The sequence below is a fragment of the Oncorhynchus mykiss genome, chromosome 21 (assembly GCF_057628025.1).
Source record: "Oncorhynchus mykiss isolate SJ-2025 chromosome 21, ASM5762802v1, whole genome shotgun sequence".
NCBI lineage: Eukaryota > Metazoa > Chordata > Actinopteri > Salmoniformes > Salmonidae > Oncorhynchus > Oncorhynchus mykiss.
Genome location: NC_143042.1, coordinates 41388452 through 41403393, shown reverse-complemented (window position 1 = coordinate 41403393; position 14942 = coordinate 41388452). Strand labels below are relative to the sequence as shown.

General features: G+C 42.6%; 1 protein-coding gene across 17 annotated transcripts in view; it reads left to right on the top strand.

Moving 5' to 3' along the window:
- The window catches only part of LOC110500600 (adhesion G protein-coupled receptor L3), a 490597-nt gene that overhangs the window by 184557 nt on the left and 291098 nt on the right, over positions 1-14942 (top strand). For all 17 annotated transcript variants that reach the window (XM_090213301.1, XM_021578050.3, XM_090213306.1 and 14 more), the window contains one exon: positions 12936-13016. The gene's annotated coding sequence lies outside the window, so the exon portion shown is untranslated. The remainder of the gene's footprint in view (positions 1-12935; positions 13017-14942) is intronic.

The window sequence follows — 14942 nt, the reverse complement described above, 5'->3', positions numbered from 1 at the left end:
AGAGCGCTCTGAACGTCCCGTCCTCTTCACCAGACGTTTGACAGCCACATCCGTTCAACAAGGCTCACTCCATCTGCCTTGTCCATAACTAGTGGCTATGCACAGCCTACATATAGACACATCACATCCTACACATCACATCCATAGTACAGAGCAAGATCTCAGCAGGATTTCTTCCAGCTGTAACAATGGATGGAGGGAAATTTGTACAACGATTGTTAGATTTGTATTTAGCTTTTATCACTTTTATTTAGGTGCTATGTGTTGGAGGTGGTTCGGTGAACCATGTTTAATTAAGTGACGAGTAACCTTGGCTGAGACCTGAAGACTTGAGCTGATACCTAGGCTTTACCTTAACCGGCGAACAGCCATCTGCTCGCACTGTGGTAATTCGTTAACTTGCAACTGATGTCACAGGCATGCAGTCAGATCTGGGCTGCCTAGTTATTCACAGGCCATGGTCTCATAAATTACCACAATGGGGTGGGGGGGGGGGGGGGGGGGAATACCAATTCAGTCAAGATTAACTGTTAACTTTCAGTGCTGTACATGCCAAATGGATGGCTACATATCAGCTCATATCTAGACCGATGAAAGAATTTATGAGCATGCTTATCATACTGGAGCAATGTGAGACTACAGTAGGTAGCTAGACTATGAGCTCAGGTTTGATCCTTCACAGTTAAACTCCCACCCTTAATGATTAATAGGCACTCGCAGTCATGATATTGTTGCAGCAGTCTTTGTCTAAAATGGCACCCTATTCGCTATGTAGTACTTTTGACCAGAGGACATTGAGGGGATACGGAGCCATTTGGATAGAGCACAGTTTAAGTTGCTCTTAATCTGCCAGGGTCCTGTGGCTTTAACTTTAATGTGATATCAACCAGGATATTTCTGTGCCATTCCTGTGGCTTTAACTTTAATGTGATATCAACCGGGATATTTCCATGCCATTCCTGTGGCTTTAACTTTAATGTGATATCAACTGGGATATTTCTGTGCCATTCCTGTGGCTACAACTCCCCCCAATGAACAGAATTGATTGAGATGAGAATCATAACTTTTGCCCGGCACAAAGCAATCTAATTCGGGGAGGCACATTGCAACTAGTTTTTTTGCAGTAAGACATTTAAGCACCTCACTGTGGTGAATCTTTTTGTTGTTGTTGTATAGTTTGTGGTGGCGGTGCGGCTGGCGAGACCAAATGTCCACTTACTGGCTCCGCCGTCAGAGATGAGTCGATGTGAAAGGTTACGGTCTCTAATCTTGTTTATGTTTTTGGTGGTGGTAAGCCCTCGGAAAGCCAGCTTTGTGTCAAACACAGCTGGGTAGCCTCGTATAATTGCAACTGGGCAGAAATAATTGGAGCAGCAGCTTAAATGCAACCACTACACCCAGGTCACTAACTGATTTCTATCTGCACTGCTTTCAGAACAAATGTGTCACATGATAAATTGTCATATTCTGCCAACTTTAATGGGGGAAAAAAATGGGAATATGGCAGTGCACATGTGCCAGTTGATGCGCTGCGATCAAGATAAACTGATGTGACGTTGGCTCACGGTACATAAACTAATAATGTAAGTCTGGCGCTCAAACTGAAATGTGGCATTTGAAATGCTGAAGGGGTCTAAATGGTGAGATGGCGAGCAAATTCTGTTGTATTAGTTACAAAAGCACTCTGCCAATTTATCAACCTGACATTTAATTTATAATAGTAACAGTGAGATTGGTGCATTTAACTAATTACAAAAGCATCCGGTCTTTCCATGACTGCCTAGCACAATCTGAAACTAGGCTTGAATTGATACTCATATTTAAAACAACTTTGTCCTCTCACCTGATGCTCTTGTCATCCCCACTCAATATAGAATCCCTTGACACGTGAACCGAGTATTCGGACCAATACATGCCTCAATACAACAGGTAGCCGCTTTCTCCTTCCCTAATAGGCCAAAACCTCCATCGGAAGAGTTGGCCACCTTTCTCCACCCACTGCTTGGCTTCAGATTGGCTCCTCGTGACCCTATAAAATTCATCATTAGCTACAAACGTACAGCCCCACCGTCCAATGAATCCTCCATCCTGAAGTGGTCAATAACCTGGCCTTCCATCTAATCATTGGGAGTGTGGAATACGTGATGCCAATGCTCCTGCCCCGGAGAAGGCTTTTTTTCACCGCGTTCGACTGATGACTTTGACTGTCTTGGTTGTGGGGGAAATGTGGATTGGAAAGATGGTCAAGAGTAGTTTTAATTGTACTGACACTAAAGGATGAAATTGAACAGGAAAGAAGTGCTTTTGGTGCATCGATCTTGCTCTGGACTCTGCCGAGGCAAAGGGAGAGGGGGAGGGGGAGGGAGAGAGAGAATTGTAACCTTCTCTCCATTGTCTGGCTGAATGCAAATTGAGCATCCGAATCGCACTTTAATTTTTAATAAAAGGGAAAAGCACACCGAATAAGAGAGCACCTCTCAGGCTCTCAACCATCATGTCCAATTAGAGACTGTCTCTGAGAGGAGCCTGGATGGAGAGTCAGCCTGGACTGTGGCCATACAACCACTTTATACACATTTTATGATGTTTGGATCTGTTTTGACAGATGACAAAGGTTGCCAACCCCAGGTCCCGTACCGTTGTCTCTCGTATGACAAAGGTGACCAACCCTGGTCTTGAGGGGGCTGCAGTGTCCTGCTGGTTTTTCCTTCAAGGCTCTCTGCCCATCTGATTAACTGAAGCCATTATTTTAGCAGTGTCACCCCACCTGGGTGTCAAGAGATTGACTGGGTCCTTAATTGCTTTCAAGGCCTCCTGAGTAGGATTGCGGCTCCAACTCTATTGTGCAGGAGTTAAGTCTCCCCAAATAAAATGGCTGGATTTCTTTGAACACAGATAACAGCGCTCGGCTTTCGTTTGCTTCCGTATGAACAGTACTTTCCCCGCTAGAACGTCACCCCGGCCATGAGATCTGAAGTCGCACACCAACAGATGCAGAGAGTCCTCATGCATAAGAAACCCCTCTCCGACAGCCATCTGTCTCCCTCTGTCAGTTACCATGCGCCGTCAGTTTGTTTTTGTTAGCGCCGTGTACAATTTTAATGACATGCAAAACGCGGCATCCAATCTCATGGTCCTCACACCTCGTTCTGAAAAATCTCATTCCTCGACCTATCTTTGACCTGAGTAACAGGAGCCAGAACAATCTCTACTGAGAGATCCGTAACTCTTGAGTAGGTCTGCCGCTGCTTAACTGTGCTATACTGTTACCCCACAAGACTGCTGGGTTGAATTCTGTTGCTGGGCTAAATTAAAAAGTTGAACCTCATTTGACCTTAAGCAAGAAACCCTAACAACAACAACAACAACAACAACAACCACCATCACCACCATCATAATGGATCAGTCTTACCTCTCCATGGTCTGACATTAAATTGAGGGGCTATTCTGTTGGCTGTGGAAGTGAGGAGGATTTGAAAAGGAAAGTGCACATTGACGTGAGTAAATTAGACAGACACTCATAAGCAATGTATAGACTTAGACAATTGTTGTCTGTTGTTTTGCTTGCAATCTGCTCAATTTGAAAAGTGGCCAATAGCGAGTGCTCGCAATCTGCTTCAAAGAATTCCAGTGACATTAGTATGCAGCCCCATGTTCCTCAGTCAAGCATAGAACCGCTACCCACAACACACTGCCTGCCATTATGATTGCTTCGGCCCTTTTTTTCAGCCTGAAATGACTGAATTCTTTATTTTTGTGACGGAATATCCCAGTTCATAGAAAATAAACTGCCCAAGTTTATCTGGAAAGCTATTGACGACTGGAATCATGACTCTGCTTGAGCAATTCATCACAATGTCACCCTCGGCAACGCTCAGAGAAGGTGATATATCTGAGGACTTCTCATTTCGAAGATGCCAAACACTCTTTGGTTTTGTTGAGTTTTCATTTGAAACCCAAATGTTTACCACCAACACTGCTATTTACTCTCTCCTGCAAGCTTTAACGGTGTTCCTCCCAGGCTAAACATTAGCAAGGGGCATCTAGCTACCCGATGAGGACATGGCCCTTATCTCTCCCTGCCCCTAACAAGAATTGAACACGTTTACCGAGGCACAATGTCACTTTACAGCAGTCGACTGTCAGTTCTTATCGCGTCAGCCACCGGCAGAGAATAATGCAACAGGGCTTCACCAAAACAGAGATGCCTATCACTCCATCCCTATTTTTTATTTTTTTTAATTATTATATATTTTTTTCAGTCTACATGTTTAATGTAAACTTGGCAACACAAATGTGATTTGCTGGGTTGATAACCTGTGGATTTAGGGGTTACACATTCAGTGACCCCCCCCCCGTAACCTTTATAGGTCTTATATGGAATTATTGGCTGTTGTAGCAAACTGTTACAGGACCCTTTTTCTGCACATACTGTCATCATGCCTTTTTTTAAGATGGATGGCTACAAGTGGTATAGGCCTTCTCATTAAATCGTGTGCTTAAGTCCTTTCACAATCTCGGTTGTTTCTCGCATCACACCCAATTGACTTTTTCCAGGCACCGTTCAGAATGCCTCTTTGGGCAGTCCGTTTTATTCATTGATTGCTATGGGAGATCGTCCACTTGTATTTTTAGAAAAGGATCGATAATATCTTATAACTATCATTATCAAGGAATTCATATTCCAGCATTTTATAAACAAAACAAGTGCGCACTTTCTTTCCCAATAGTTTGTGAGTAGAACCAACATGATAGTTAGTCAATCAGTCAGTCTTGAATGAATACATTGTTCACCCCCTGCTGAGCGTGGAATTCACATGGCCATGTTTTTGTGACTGTAATCCAGCCCTATTGAATCCCGGATTCAATTACTTTTTAAAAATGTTTTAATCAGAAGTTCATTCTATTGTGCTTCTCCCCATGTAAAGCCAGCCATAGATGTATGCCTGGGCTGAGGGATGGCTGTCCAATTTTACGCATGGATGGCTGCTCTGCCTGCGTTGTCTGTGTTTTAAAAGCCTCTGTCAGATGTACGTTTAGGATGTATTGCTGCGCGGCCCGTGTGTAATTTTTCCAGACATTGACCATTTCTGTCAAAGCCCACAATCAGCTTGTGCAGTGCTATGATTTGCGACGTGTGTGTGCTCGCAGGCGTGCAGGTAGGCACAGGCTCATACTCTCTACTGAAATTATTTTCCTGTTTTCCCCTCGTCATTATTCATTTTGGAGCTACTCAGAATTGAACTACCTCAAAGGTCAAAGGGCATATCTTGTGTTTTTGCTAATGGGAAATTAATACCAAACTGGGAAATGGGGGAGTTGTCGGATCAATTACGTCTGATACCTTTTGTGTGTTTTTTTTGGGGGGGGGGGACTTTTACACACTATCTGCCTTGATATGAAAAGAAGTCGGTGATAAATCAAGAAGGTTATCCGTAGAAGTTAGGTGACTTGTGTTATACTGTGTCGTATTAGGAAGTAGTTCATATGCCACTAACTAATGAAAGACAAAATAGCACTGATCATGGGTGGAGGAGAGACTTCCAATCAACTCCAATATGTAGTTCAGTGTCTTTAACTCCTAATCCCTCTCTTCTTAATGTCCATTTTTCACCTGGACAGGCCAATTTAACAGTATCACAGTGGGACCTAAACACTTGTCCACAATGTGATATAAAAGAGCGACATGTTCTCTTGTGTTATGACGTGTAGATCAATACAAGGTCAGGCTGCCCATTTAAGATGTTGATTCAGGTTCAGTCGTGTCTGTTTGTATCCCAAATGGCACCACATTCCCCATATAGTGAGCTACGCACTACTTTTGACCAGGGCCCATAGGCTCTGGTCAAAAGTAGTGCACTATATAGGGAATATGGTGCCATTTGGGACACAATCTGCATGTAGTACTACAGAAGGCGTTGACGTTGTTCATCACCTCGTGGAGAAATGGGCACCCTTTCTAACCTCCCTGTTACAGGGGTCCTGGGATATCTCGGCTGTCTTCCACAAAGCCTGAATGGGAGCATTGTGTGTGCCCGACCCCGCTCCTTACACATGGAATCAGGACACTAGACGGGCCTTGCCAGTAACTCGATCCCCAGTTTCAATCAGATGCAGGTTTGTTTTGGAACCCATTCCCAATGCCAAAACACAGTTTTTGTGTTTATGTGTGTTGCAGTGCTTTTGTGCACATATTGAGTTTCATGTCTGCATATTATTCCTCCACGCCACCCACACAAGCAAAAAATAATATTACAAACAACTAAATGTCAATCGAAATGTTCAGAAATACGCCTTTTACATATTTCTTCAAGTAAGTTATTTAGATAATTTCCCTTTACAGTGGAATATTGTTATTTACGTTCAACAGTATTATACTCTAATAGTCTGCATTAATTTTGATCACGTCTCCTTGCCCGACAATATAACCCTGCACTGCAAACGTGATGCAAAGTGCCGTTATTATGTGAGGGAGGAGAAAAGCGAGACGTCTGATTGTACATGCACACGATGCTGTAGCCCTTTGAAGGACCTACAGTGTCAAGTCCCACTAACGTCACCCATACAATCTTCTCCTCTATTGACTTTTATGTTCCGCCGCAAGGTTGGTCATCCCATTGAGAGTATGTATGTATTCCAAAGAAAGAATAGCATCATTACCATAATGATATTCCATCTCAAAGATAAACACCCGTTCCCTTCCCCACACCTTGCCTCTCAAGCTTCGGTGAAGAGGGCAAAATTGTGGGGTTGACGCTAGTTCGCCTTGACACCCGCGGAGGCGGCCATCTTTGAAAGGTGTCTTCGACAAGGTGTTTTGCATGTTTACTGTAAATTGTGGGGTTGACGCTAATTCGCCTTGACACGCACAAAGGTGGCCACTTTGAGTAGTATCTACTACAACAAGGGGTTTTACACATTGTGGGGTTGCCTCTGGTTTGCTTGACACGCACAAAGGTGGGCAGTTTTTGGAAATGTTTTCTGACTCACAAATTGTGGGGTTGACGCTTGTGCACCTTTTGACGTATACATTTTCAAAAATATATCTTTAGCAAGAAGCCGTTTTACACACCAGATTTCCCACCCACCTACCTTCTCTCATTGTGTGAACATAGCAGGGGTATGAGGAAGCCTCCTCCGCTCCTCGACGCTTTCTCCAACATTCATATCATAGGACACACAGGGACAACCGTCTGCTTGCACACTCAATACACACAGAGACAAACACGTCAGTAACACACATCTCGCATAGTTCAAGGTTCTGCCATTCACTAATAAGGCCATTAAGGACGCAAGCATGTGGGAGACTGCAGCAGAGGATCTAAAAAGGCTGGAGGTGTTATTTGAACGTACGCCCGTCTCCACCTCCACTCAATGTCATGCAGATGGAGAGAGTTAGGGAGAGGACGGAGACAGAAGACTCAGCAGAAGACGCAGGGGGAGATTTCGAGAGGTTGACATTGGAGAGGAAGGACGATAGGAAGATGCAGAGGGAGGATGGCGGAGAAGGATTGATAGGGATGGAGAGAGGGGGGGGGAGAGAGAACGATAAGATTATGCAGAAGAAGGGAGCGAGATGGAGTGAGTGAGGAGCAGAGAAAGTGAAAACACGGCTGCAGTAAGGGAGGCATAAAAATGCATTCTGTCTGCACGTTCTCTGGTCTGGGTTGTCAACAACCGCAGTCAATTGTTATCAGTTACCCTGCATTTAATTTGACCCTTGGATCCAGATGTTGCCTATGCATAGTGTGTGTCTGTCCTGCTTCCCCATTTACGCCTAACGATAGCCTCTGCTAACACCCCTAGACTGACTCAGCACATAATGTTTGACCTGCTGAGAATTACTGGAATAATATTTGACATGTGTTATCTACCTGTAAGTTAAAACAAAGCTCTCTTTTTACTTGAATAATCAAACGTGTTATCAAATTTGTTTGTTCACATACACACACATTCATGGAGGTCTAGGCCCACCTCTTGTTTTCAGGAATTGCATGCCTGTCGTTATATAGGCTACAATGAGAAATGCAATGAGTTTGCAGACTCGTTTTTGGAAACTATGAAGTTTGTATGAATAAATGGCAAGTTTTATTAGATTTGATGGACAAAACTACCACGGCGTCTCGACTCCATAGTATGGATACACAATGTCAATTGAGCACTTTGTGTGATATCCACTCTCTCCAAGCTGGTCCTGTTCATAACCAGGACACTTCAATCACAATGCATTTTCTCTACATTAACCTTGTCCATATAGCCTCTGGCTGTGTTCTGGCCTGTAACAACCCATGAGTTGAGAGACTAGGATCAGCCGTTACCGCGTTTTGTCGCTAATGTGTCGCTTGTAACGCCACACTAGTAACGTGTATGTTTGTTTGTGTGTGTGTGTGTGTGTGTCGGACGGGCGACAGTGGCTTAGTGAGCCCTGTCCTGTGACTTCCCGTCCTCTCTCTCGCTCTCAGCACATTCTCCACTCAACTGACAAAGTAAGCCGCTCTTTGATGAGCTCCGGGGACCACGACTGCCTCGCCTTTTGTGTACGACACAGGCCGTCACCCTGCATTAGTCAGCCATTAGTCAATTGTTAGCAGTGGTGGAAAAAGTACTCCGTTGTCATATTTGAGTAAAGATCTTAGAAAATGACTGGAGTACAAGTCTCCCAGTACAATCCTACTCGAGAAACAGTCTAAAAGTATTTGGTTTTAAATATACTGAAGTATCAAAAGTAAAAGGTGTAGAAAACCATTTCAAATTCCTTATTAAGGAAACCAGATGGCACCATTTTCTAGTTTGTATTTTAACTATAGCCAGGGTTACGCTCCGAAATAATTTACACACAAAGCTTGTGTTTAGTGAGTCCACAAGATCAGAGGCAGTAGAGATGACCTAAGCGTTCAAAATGTAACGAGTACTTTTGGGAAAATGTATAGAGTAAAACTATTTAAGTAAAAATACTTGAAAGTACTACTTATGTACTTTACACCACAGGTTGTTGGTCATTAGTCATGCGTTAGCCATTAGCCACTAGTCAGTCATTAGTCTGTAAACGTGTGCTTTTTCTAGTTTTTATTTTTAGCAGAAGGTATATGGGCCTAGGAGTGTTGATGTGATAACCCTTCGATTAGGCTATGTGTCCCTAGTGCTGTAAAACCTAGATTGAAGCAGCTATAGTTGGCTGTATGAATGGACTGTAAACTCTGGATAGTCCGCTAAAAGCAAGATAAAAGCACTTACAGCAGAATATATGAATTGTTTCGGTATAGTGCACTAAATGCCTGTGAGTGGACTTGGGTTTCGCAGCACACAGTATAGACTAACCTTTTATGTGTGTCGCATTGTGAAGACTTTAAGGTCCACTATCTCGGGTTGTACAATAGCTGTTTCCTTGGATGCAATCATGGTATGAATCAAACCTGAGGCCACACTCGATGCCTGTTCAAATGATACAAATGCACTGAAACTGATACGACAACAAATGGTAGACTTTTTTGAAAGAAAGTGACGTTTCAGTTAGAGGTTTCTTTGGTTGATGTTGATTTGAACCTTGATGAACCTAGATGGAAAGCGGCTTTTAAGTTTCTCCTTAGTTTGGTATTCTCAACTAAAATGTTGCTTTCCGGATAGGTTACTCTTTAGTCAGCACGACAATGATATAAATGTGTATACTCCTGTGAAGACTCCCCACAGTAATACAACAGTGTCTCAGACACCTGGAAGTGCCTCATGAAAGGCACATTTGTCTCTGTTTCACAACCCTTTGAAGAGGTTTTAGAAGCTCCTATCCCTGGTCGCCACCACCACTTCTGCCCCGATGAAAGTAGTGGAAGAAATCCAATATCTGGCTGTGAAAACACCTCAATGTGTAGCTCAGACAGAGAAGGATAAGAAAACGAGAGGGTAAAGTGTTCTTACGAAGAACAAAACAGAAACATTGGTATAAAGATCCATTTAAATCTGCATTTGGAGCGTCAATATCACTTGTGTGCTGGAGGTTATTTCCATGATTTGTACACAGTTGTTCTCCATGACCACTAAGCGTGCAAGTTAAACCATTTTCAATTGAGATGTTCACTCCAATGTGAACATAATGCTTTGTAAATTCGGCTAGTTTCCACTGTGCAAAACTCTTGCTTGGGGGGATTGGTGCAATATGGCTGGTGCAAAAGGTTCTTTAAACCCCAATGGACCTTCAAATAACTGACAGATGCTATGTCTGTCTGACCACCAGCCTGGTTCTCCAGATATTGACATATGGTGTCTGCCAATCTAACAACAACCTCCGATTTGGATTGGACTTAATGAATAATGTACGCGATGAAGCACACTCGTTACTGGTGAGGAAATAACATTGGGCCAGACGATGTGTAGACTGTTTAGACCAGCGGTTCCCAAACTAGGGTTCGCAACCTCATGTGGGGTCGCAATAACATTGGCAATAACATTGGGCCAGACGATGTGTAGACTGTTTAGACCAGCGGTTCCCAAACTAGGGTTCGCAACCTCATGTGGGGTCGCAATAACATTGGCAATAACATTGGGCCAGACGATGTGTAGACTGTTTAGACCAGCGGTTCCCAAACTAGGGTTCGCAACCTCATGTGGGGTCGCAATAACATTGGGCCAGACGATGTGTAGACTGTTTAGACCAGCGGTTCCCAAACTAGGGTTCGCAACCTCATGTGGGGTCGCAACCGGAGATTTTAATTATTATTTTTTTTAAATTATAAAGATACGTATTTTATTTTATATATATATATTGTCTTTATCTCAAAATCATTGTAATGTGGTTAACCTTAAACGTCTAAATGAAAATGATTCAAAACCACTGGGAATTTGGAACTGGGAACTCAAATCTCCAACTTCCGATTTCAGTATGTTCAAGACAACTGGGAACTCTGGGGGGGATGACCTTTCAGAAATCATTTTGAAAGGTCATCCAACTCTGCATTCCAACTCTGGAACTCAGGCCTCTCTTGTATTTTTCCGAGTTCCCAGTTGTCTTGAAAGCACCGTAAAACCAAATATCGATCCAAGTTGGATGTGACCACAGAGAAATGTGCACAGTTGACCATGCCCCCTGACTTTGAGAAGCGCCGATGCGACATGCATCAAACACACCCATCTCATTAGTGGTGGTGAGAAGATACATTGTCAGACTAATTTGCAGTTGGCTGTCATTGACTGTCATAGCCCCACATTTAAAAGTATGTGATGATGAACGAAGACAATCAGAATACTGTTAAAAATGTTTTGCAATTGATCGCCATAGCCCCAAATAAAGTTAGCATTGGCTGTTAATTACATCGGTTTTTTTTTTCACATGGTTGGGGTCTTGAGAATTTTCAGATGTCAAAATGGGGACGAAAGGTTTTGGAAACCCTGGTCTAGACGGTAATGTGTAGTACAGGGTGTCCGTGTTATCGGTACAACATTTTGATATTAAAATGAAGCAAATCAAACGGAAGTGTGATTTTTAGTGAGTGTTGTTGCTATGAACTTTTCAGAATGGTTCATTTTTAAAACCGATACTGTGACCAGCTGTTGACATGTTACATTGATTGGTCTGAGCTGGTATTTTATATACATTCTCAAAGCTATAGCATGAGTAATATACCAGGTCAAATATGCCAGTTTGGTAATGCAGACTAAAACAAGGCATGAGAGAACTGCATTACTGCAATATCGTACTTCCATGAGGTTGTAGTATTGCTTTGATGATGTAGGCTAGGATACAATCTTGTATATATTTGGTCAGATAAGACCACACAATCAGTCTACACTTCTGTTCAAGCAAATTGGAGTGAAATTGCGTTTATCATTTGGTTAGTGCTTATTCAACCCCTCGTTTGATTTCGGATTTAACCCTTTGTATAATTTACTATTCCGATCCAGATGTGTGGACCTCAGCTGCCGTCTGCATTCATTTAGTGTTTGCGATGTGGATGACATTCCATCAAGATCATTTTTAAGGGAATGCATTTCACAGCTCCTTTTGCTGCCACAAACAATAGCATCATTCCAGGGAGAGGATGACAACGCATGTTTTGGCCCGTGCTGGTCTCACACACACACACACAAAGAAACCATGGGAGTGTGTATTTTTAAATAAAAAAATCAAAAAAATCAATTACACACATTTCTGTAGAATTAATTATAGGGGAGTTGTCGTAAATCATATTAATTCAGCTGTAATTAAACTCAGCCTCTTCACCTCTGAAGCCTTTTCAAAAAGTGAAAAGAAAGCGAGTGCAGAGGGAAGGAAAGATCGAAAGAGAGAACGACGGGGGAAGAGAAATGGAACGAGCAAAACAAAGGGATGAAGAGGGAAAGCAAATGCGAGAGACTGATTGATACAAAGACAGAGAGAGAAAATGGAGCAAGGGGGTGAGGTGTGTGTGTGTGTGTGTGTGTGTGTGTGTATATATATGTATTCATTCAGCAAAAAAAGGTAAATGGTGGAAAGAAAAAGCAGTCATCAAAATGCTGATGTCGTATGGGGATATTTACTGCAGAGTGTTAATGCAGTTTAAATCAGGCTCTTTGTCCGGCGGCCATCAGAAGGGCCCTGTTGGGTCCTAATAAATCAGCCATTAAACGCTGATGTGACCTGAATAGCGCTTCATACATATATAATCAACACATCGCCAATACAGAGTGCACCCAGACCACTTGAAACATTTATGAGGATGCTGCTAAATAACTTCTAATGGGCAACTGAAGATGCACCAAGAGTTAATTAATATGCAGCTAAAATATACATGCAAATGATCATGTGTGTAATCATAAGTTGTAATGGTGCCATTTTCAAAATGATTCTAATCCATATCCCTATCATCGTCATGGATTCAATCGATTCATTGTGTTGTGAATATCATTTATTTATTTTGCTCATCAGTCATTTTGGATTCTAACCGGTTTCTTTCTCTCTGTTCTAGGATGGGATATATGGTTCTAGACTCTGAGATGTGATGTACTGGATTTGTAAGGAGCTTTGACAAGAGAAGAATCACTCCCAGGTATGTGACAAGTCAATCCACTTCCTCGTCAGATCAAACCGTTGCGATTATCATAAGACAATTCTCTTCACTGTTTTCTCAAATTCAATCCCAAAAAACAGATAGTCATGAACGCTTGATTTAAAAAAAAAAAAATTGGCTTGCTATCAAGTTACCCTCTTCAAGTGATTCAACCGACCTTGCAGAAATTCCAAATAGTTTCCTTTGAAAGCATGAATATGCATCAGGGAAAGATTAAATACACATGCAGTCTCCTACACAGTATTTTGATGACGAGCATTCATTGGGTCCAATTTCACTTGTTTCCTTGTGTGCGATTTGATGAGTTGATGGTTATGGAAATGATCTATGATAGGTGCTCATTAACATATGCAAAACTACGGGACAGCCCTGGTAAGCAATGCCCCCTTGGCAATGGGAGAGTTTTCTGGTTGATAACCACGCACATCCAACAAGCATGTTTGGATTGCGCTTCCTGATGCAAATTATGTTTTCGGCGTAATCATGCAAAAGTGCAGCTGGCTTCCATTTTGCTGTGCATCGAGTCTCTACCCGCCCCACGCCAACCCCCCCAAAAACCTCTCCACCCATACCTTATGCTTGTCTTCCCCCCCTCCCCCCATTACTGCAGGCTGTGCGTTTTTCAGTAAACGCCACCCCCCTCCTTGTTTACGTTTGCTTCTCGTTCCTCTGGCCCCCCCTGGGTTGTTTCTTCTCTTTGCCACTCTAAGCGATTGAGGCGAAGATATCGCCGGCTCATCTGAAAAAAATGATTATCCAGGTCACCTGACATATCATCCGTTGTTGATGAAGTGACTTAATCGTAAGCCGTGGGATACGGTGGGCGGAAATATGTTCTCAACAGCGGTTTATAAATTCAGCAAGAGGTGGCATTTCACCTTTTTTGAATAACTCCACACGGAATCGCACCAGGAGGTTTTGCAAGTTACAGTACATGGCACCCCGGAATGGCATTTCCTCCTCAGATAGGTTTTTCAGAAAACAGTGCAGGCGTTTATGCTAAGAGTAATCTGAGTGATAACCTGTTTTAATGTACAATAAATATGCATTAATGTCACAGCCAGTCCTTTCCTCTGCACAGTATGAAATGAAGCAAGGGCAGGAGTCAAATCTACTTGGCATATTAGTCGCGAGATGTCAATGAAGCTTTTGAGTAACATAGGAGAACAGTGGGGTGTTTTTAATGAGTTGCACCTCACAGCCTCAGTTCGTCGGGACTTGGACTCTACAAAGTGTCAAACATTCCACAGGGATGCTGGCCCATGTTGACGGCAATGCTTCCCACAGCTGTGTCAAGATGGCTGGATGTCCTTTGGGTGGTGGACCATTCTTGATACACACAGGAAACTGTTGAGCATGAAAAACCAAGCGGCGTTGCAGTTCTTGACACACTCAAACCTATGCGCCTGTCACCTACTACCGTACCCTGTTCAAAAGCACTTACATCTTTTCTCTTGTCCATGTCCCAATTCTCTCAAGGCTTAAAAATCATTCTTTAACCCGTCTCTTTCCCTTCATCTACACTGGTTTAATAAGTGACCTTAAGGGTTCATAGCTTTCACCAGGATTCACCTGGTCAGTCTGTCATGGAAAGAGCAGGTGTTCCTAATGTTTTGTACAATCGTTGTATGGAAGGGCTTATGTTTGGGTTGTATCTTAAAGCTAGCACATGTGTAATGGACGTTATCCTTGTACAGTGGGAATCTCAATTGTATTTCCTTGATTCCTTGCGTTCCTCCCCTCAGATATTTTCCTCCAATACCGTTTGAGGAGGAGACTAGGACAGAGGGCATGAGGAAACAATTAAATACAACTGAGATGCACCCATATATATATATATATATATATATATATATATATATATATATATATATATATATATATATATATATATATATATATATA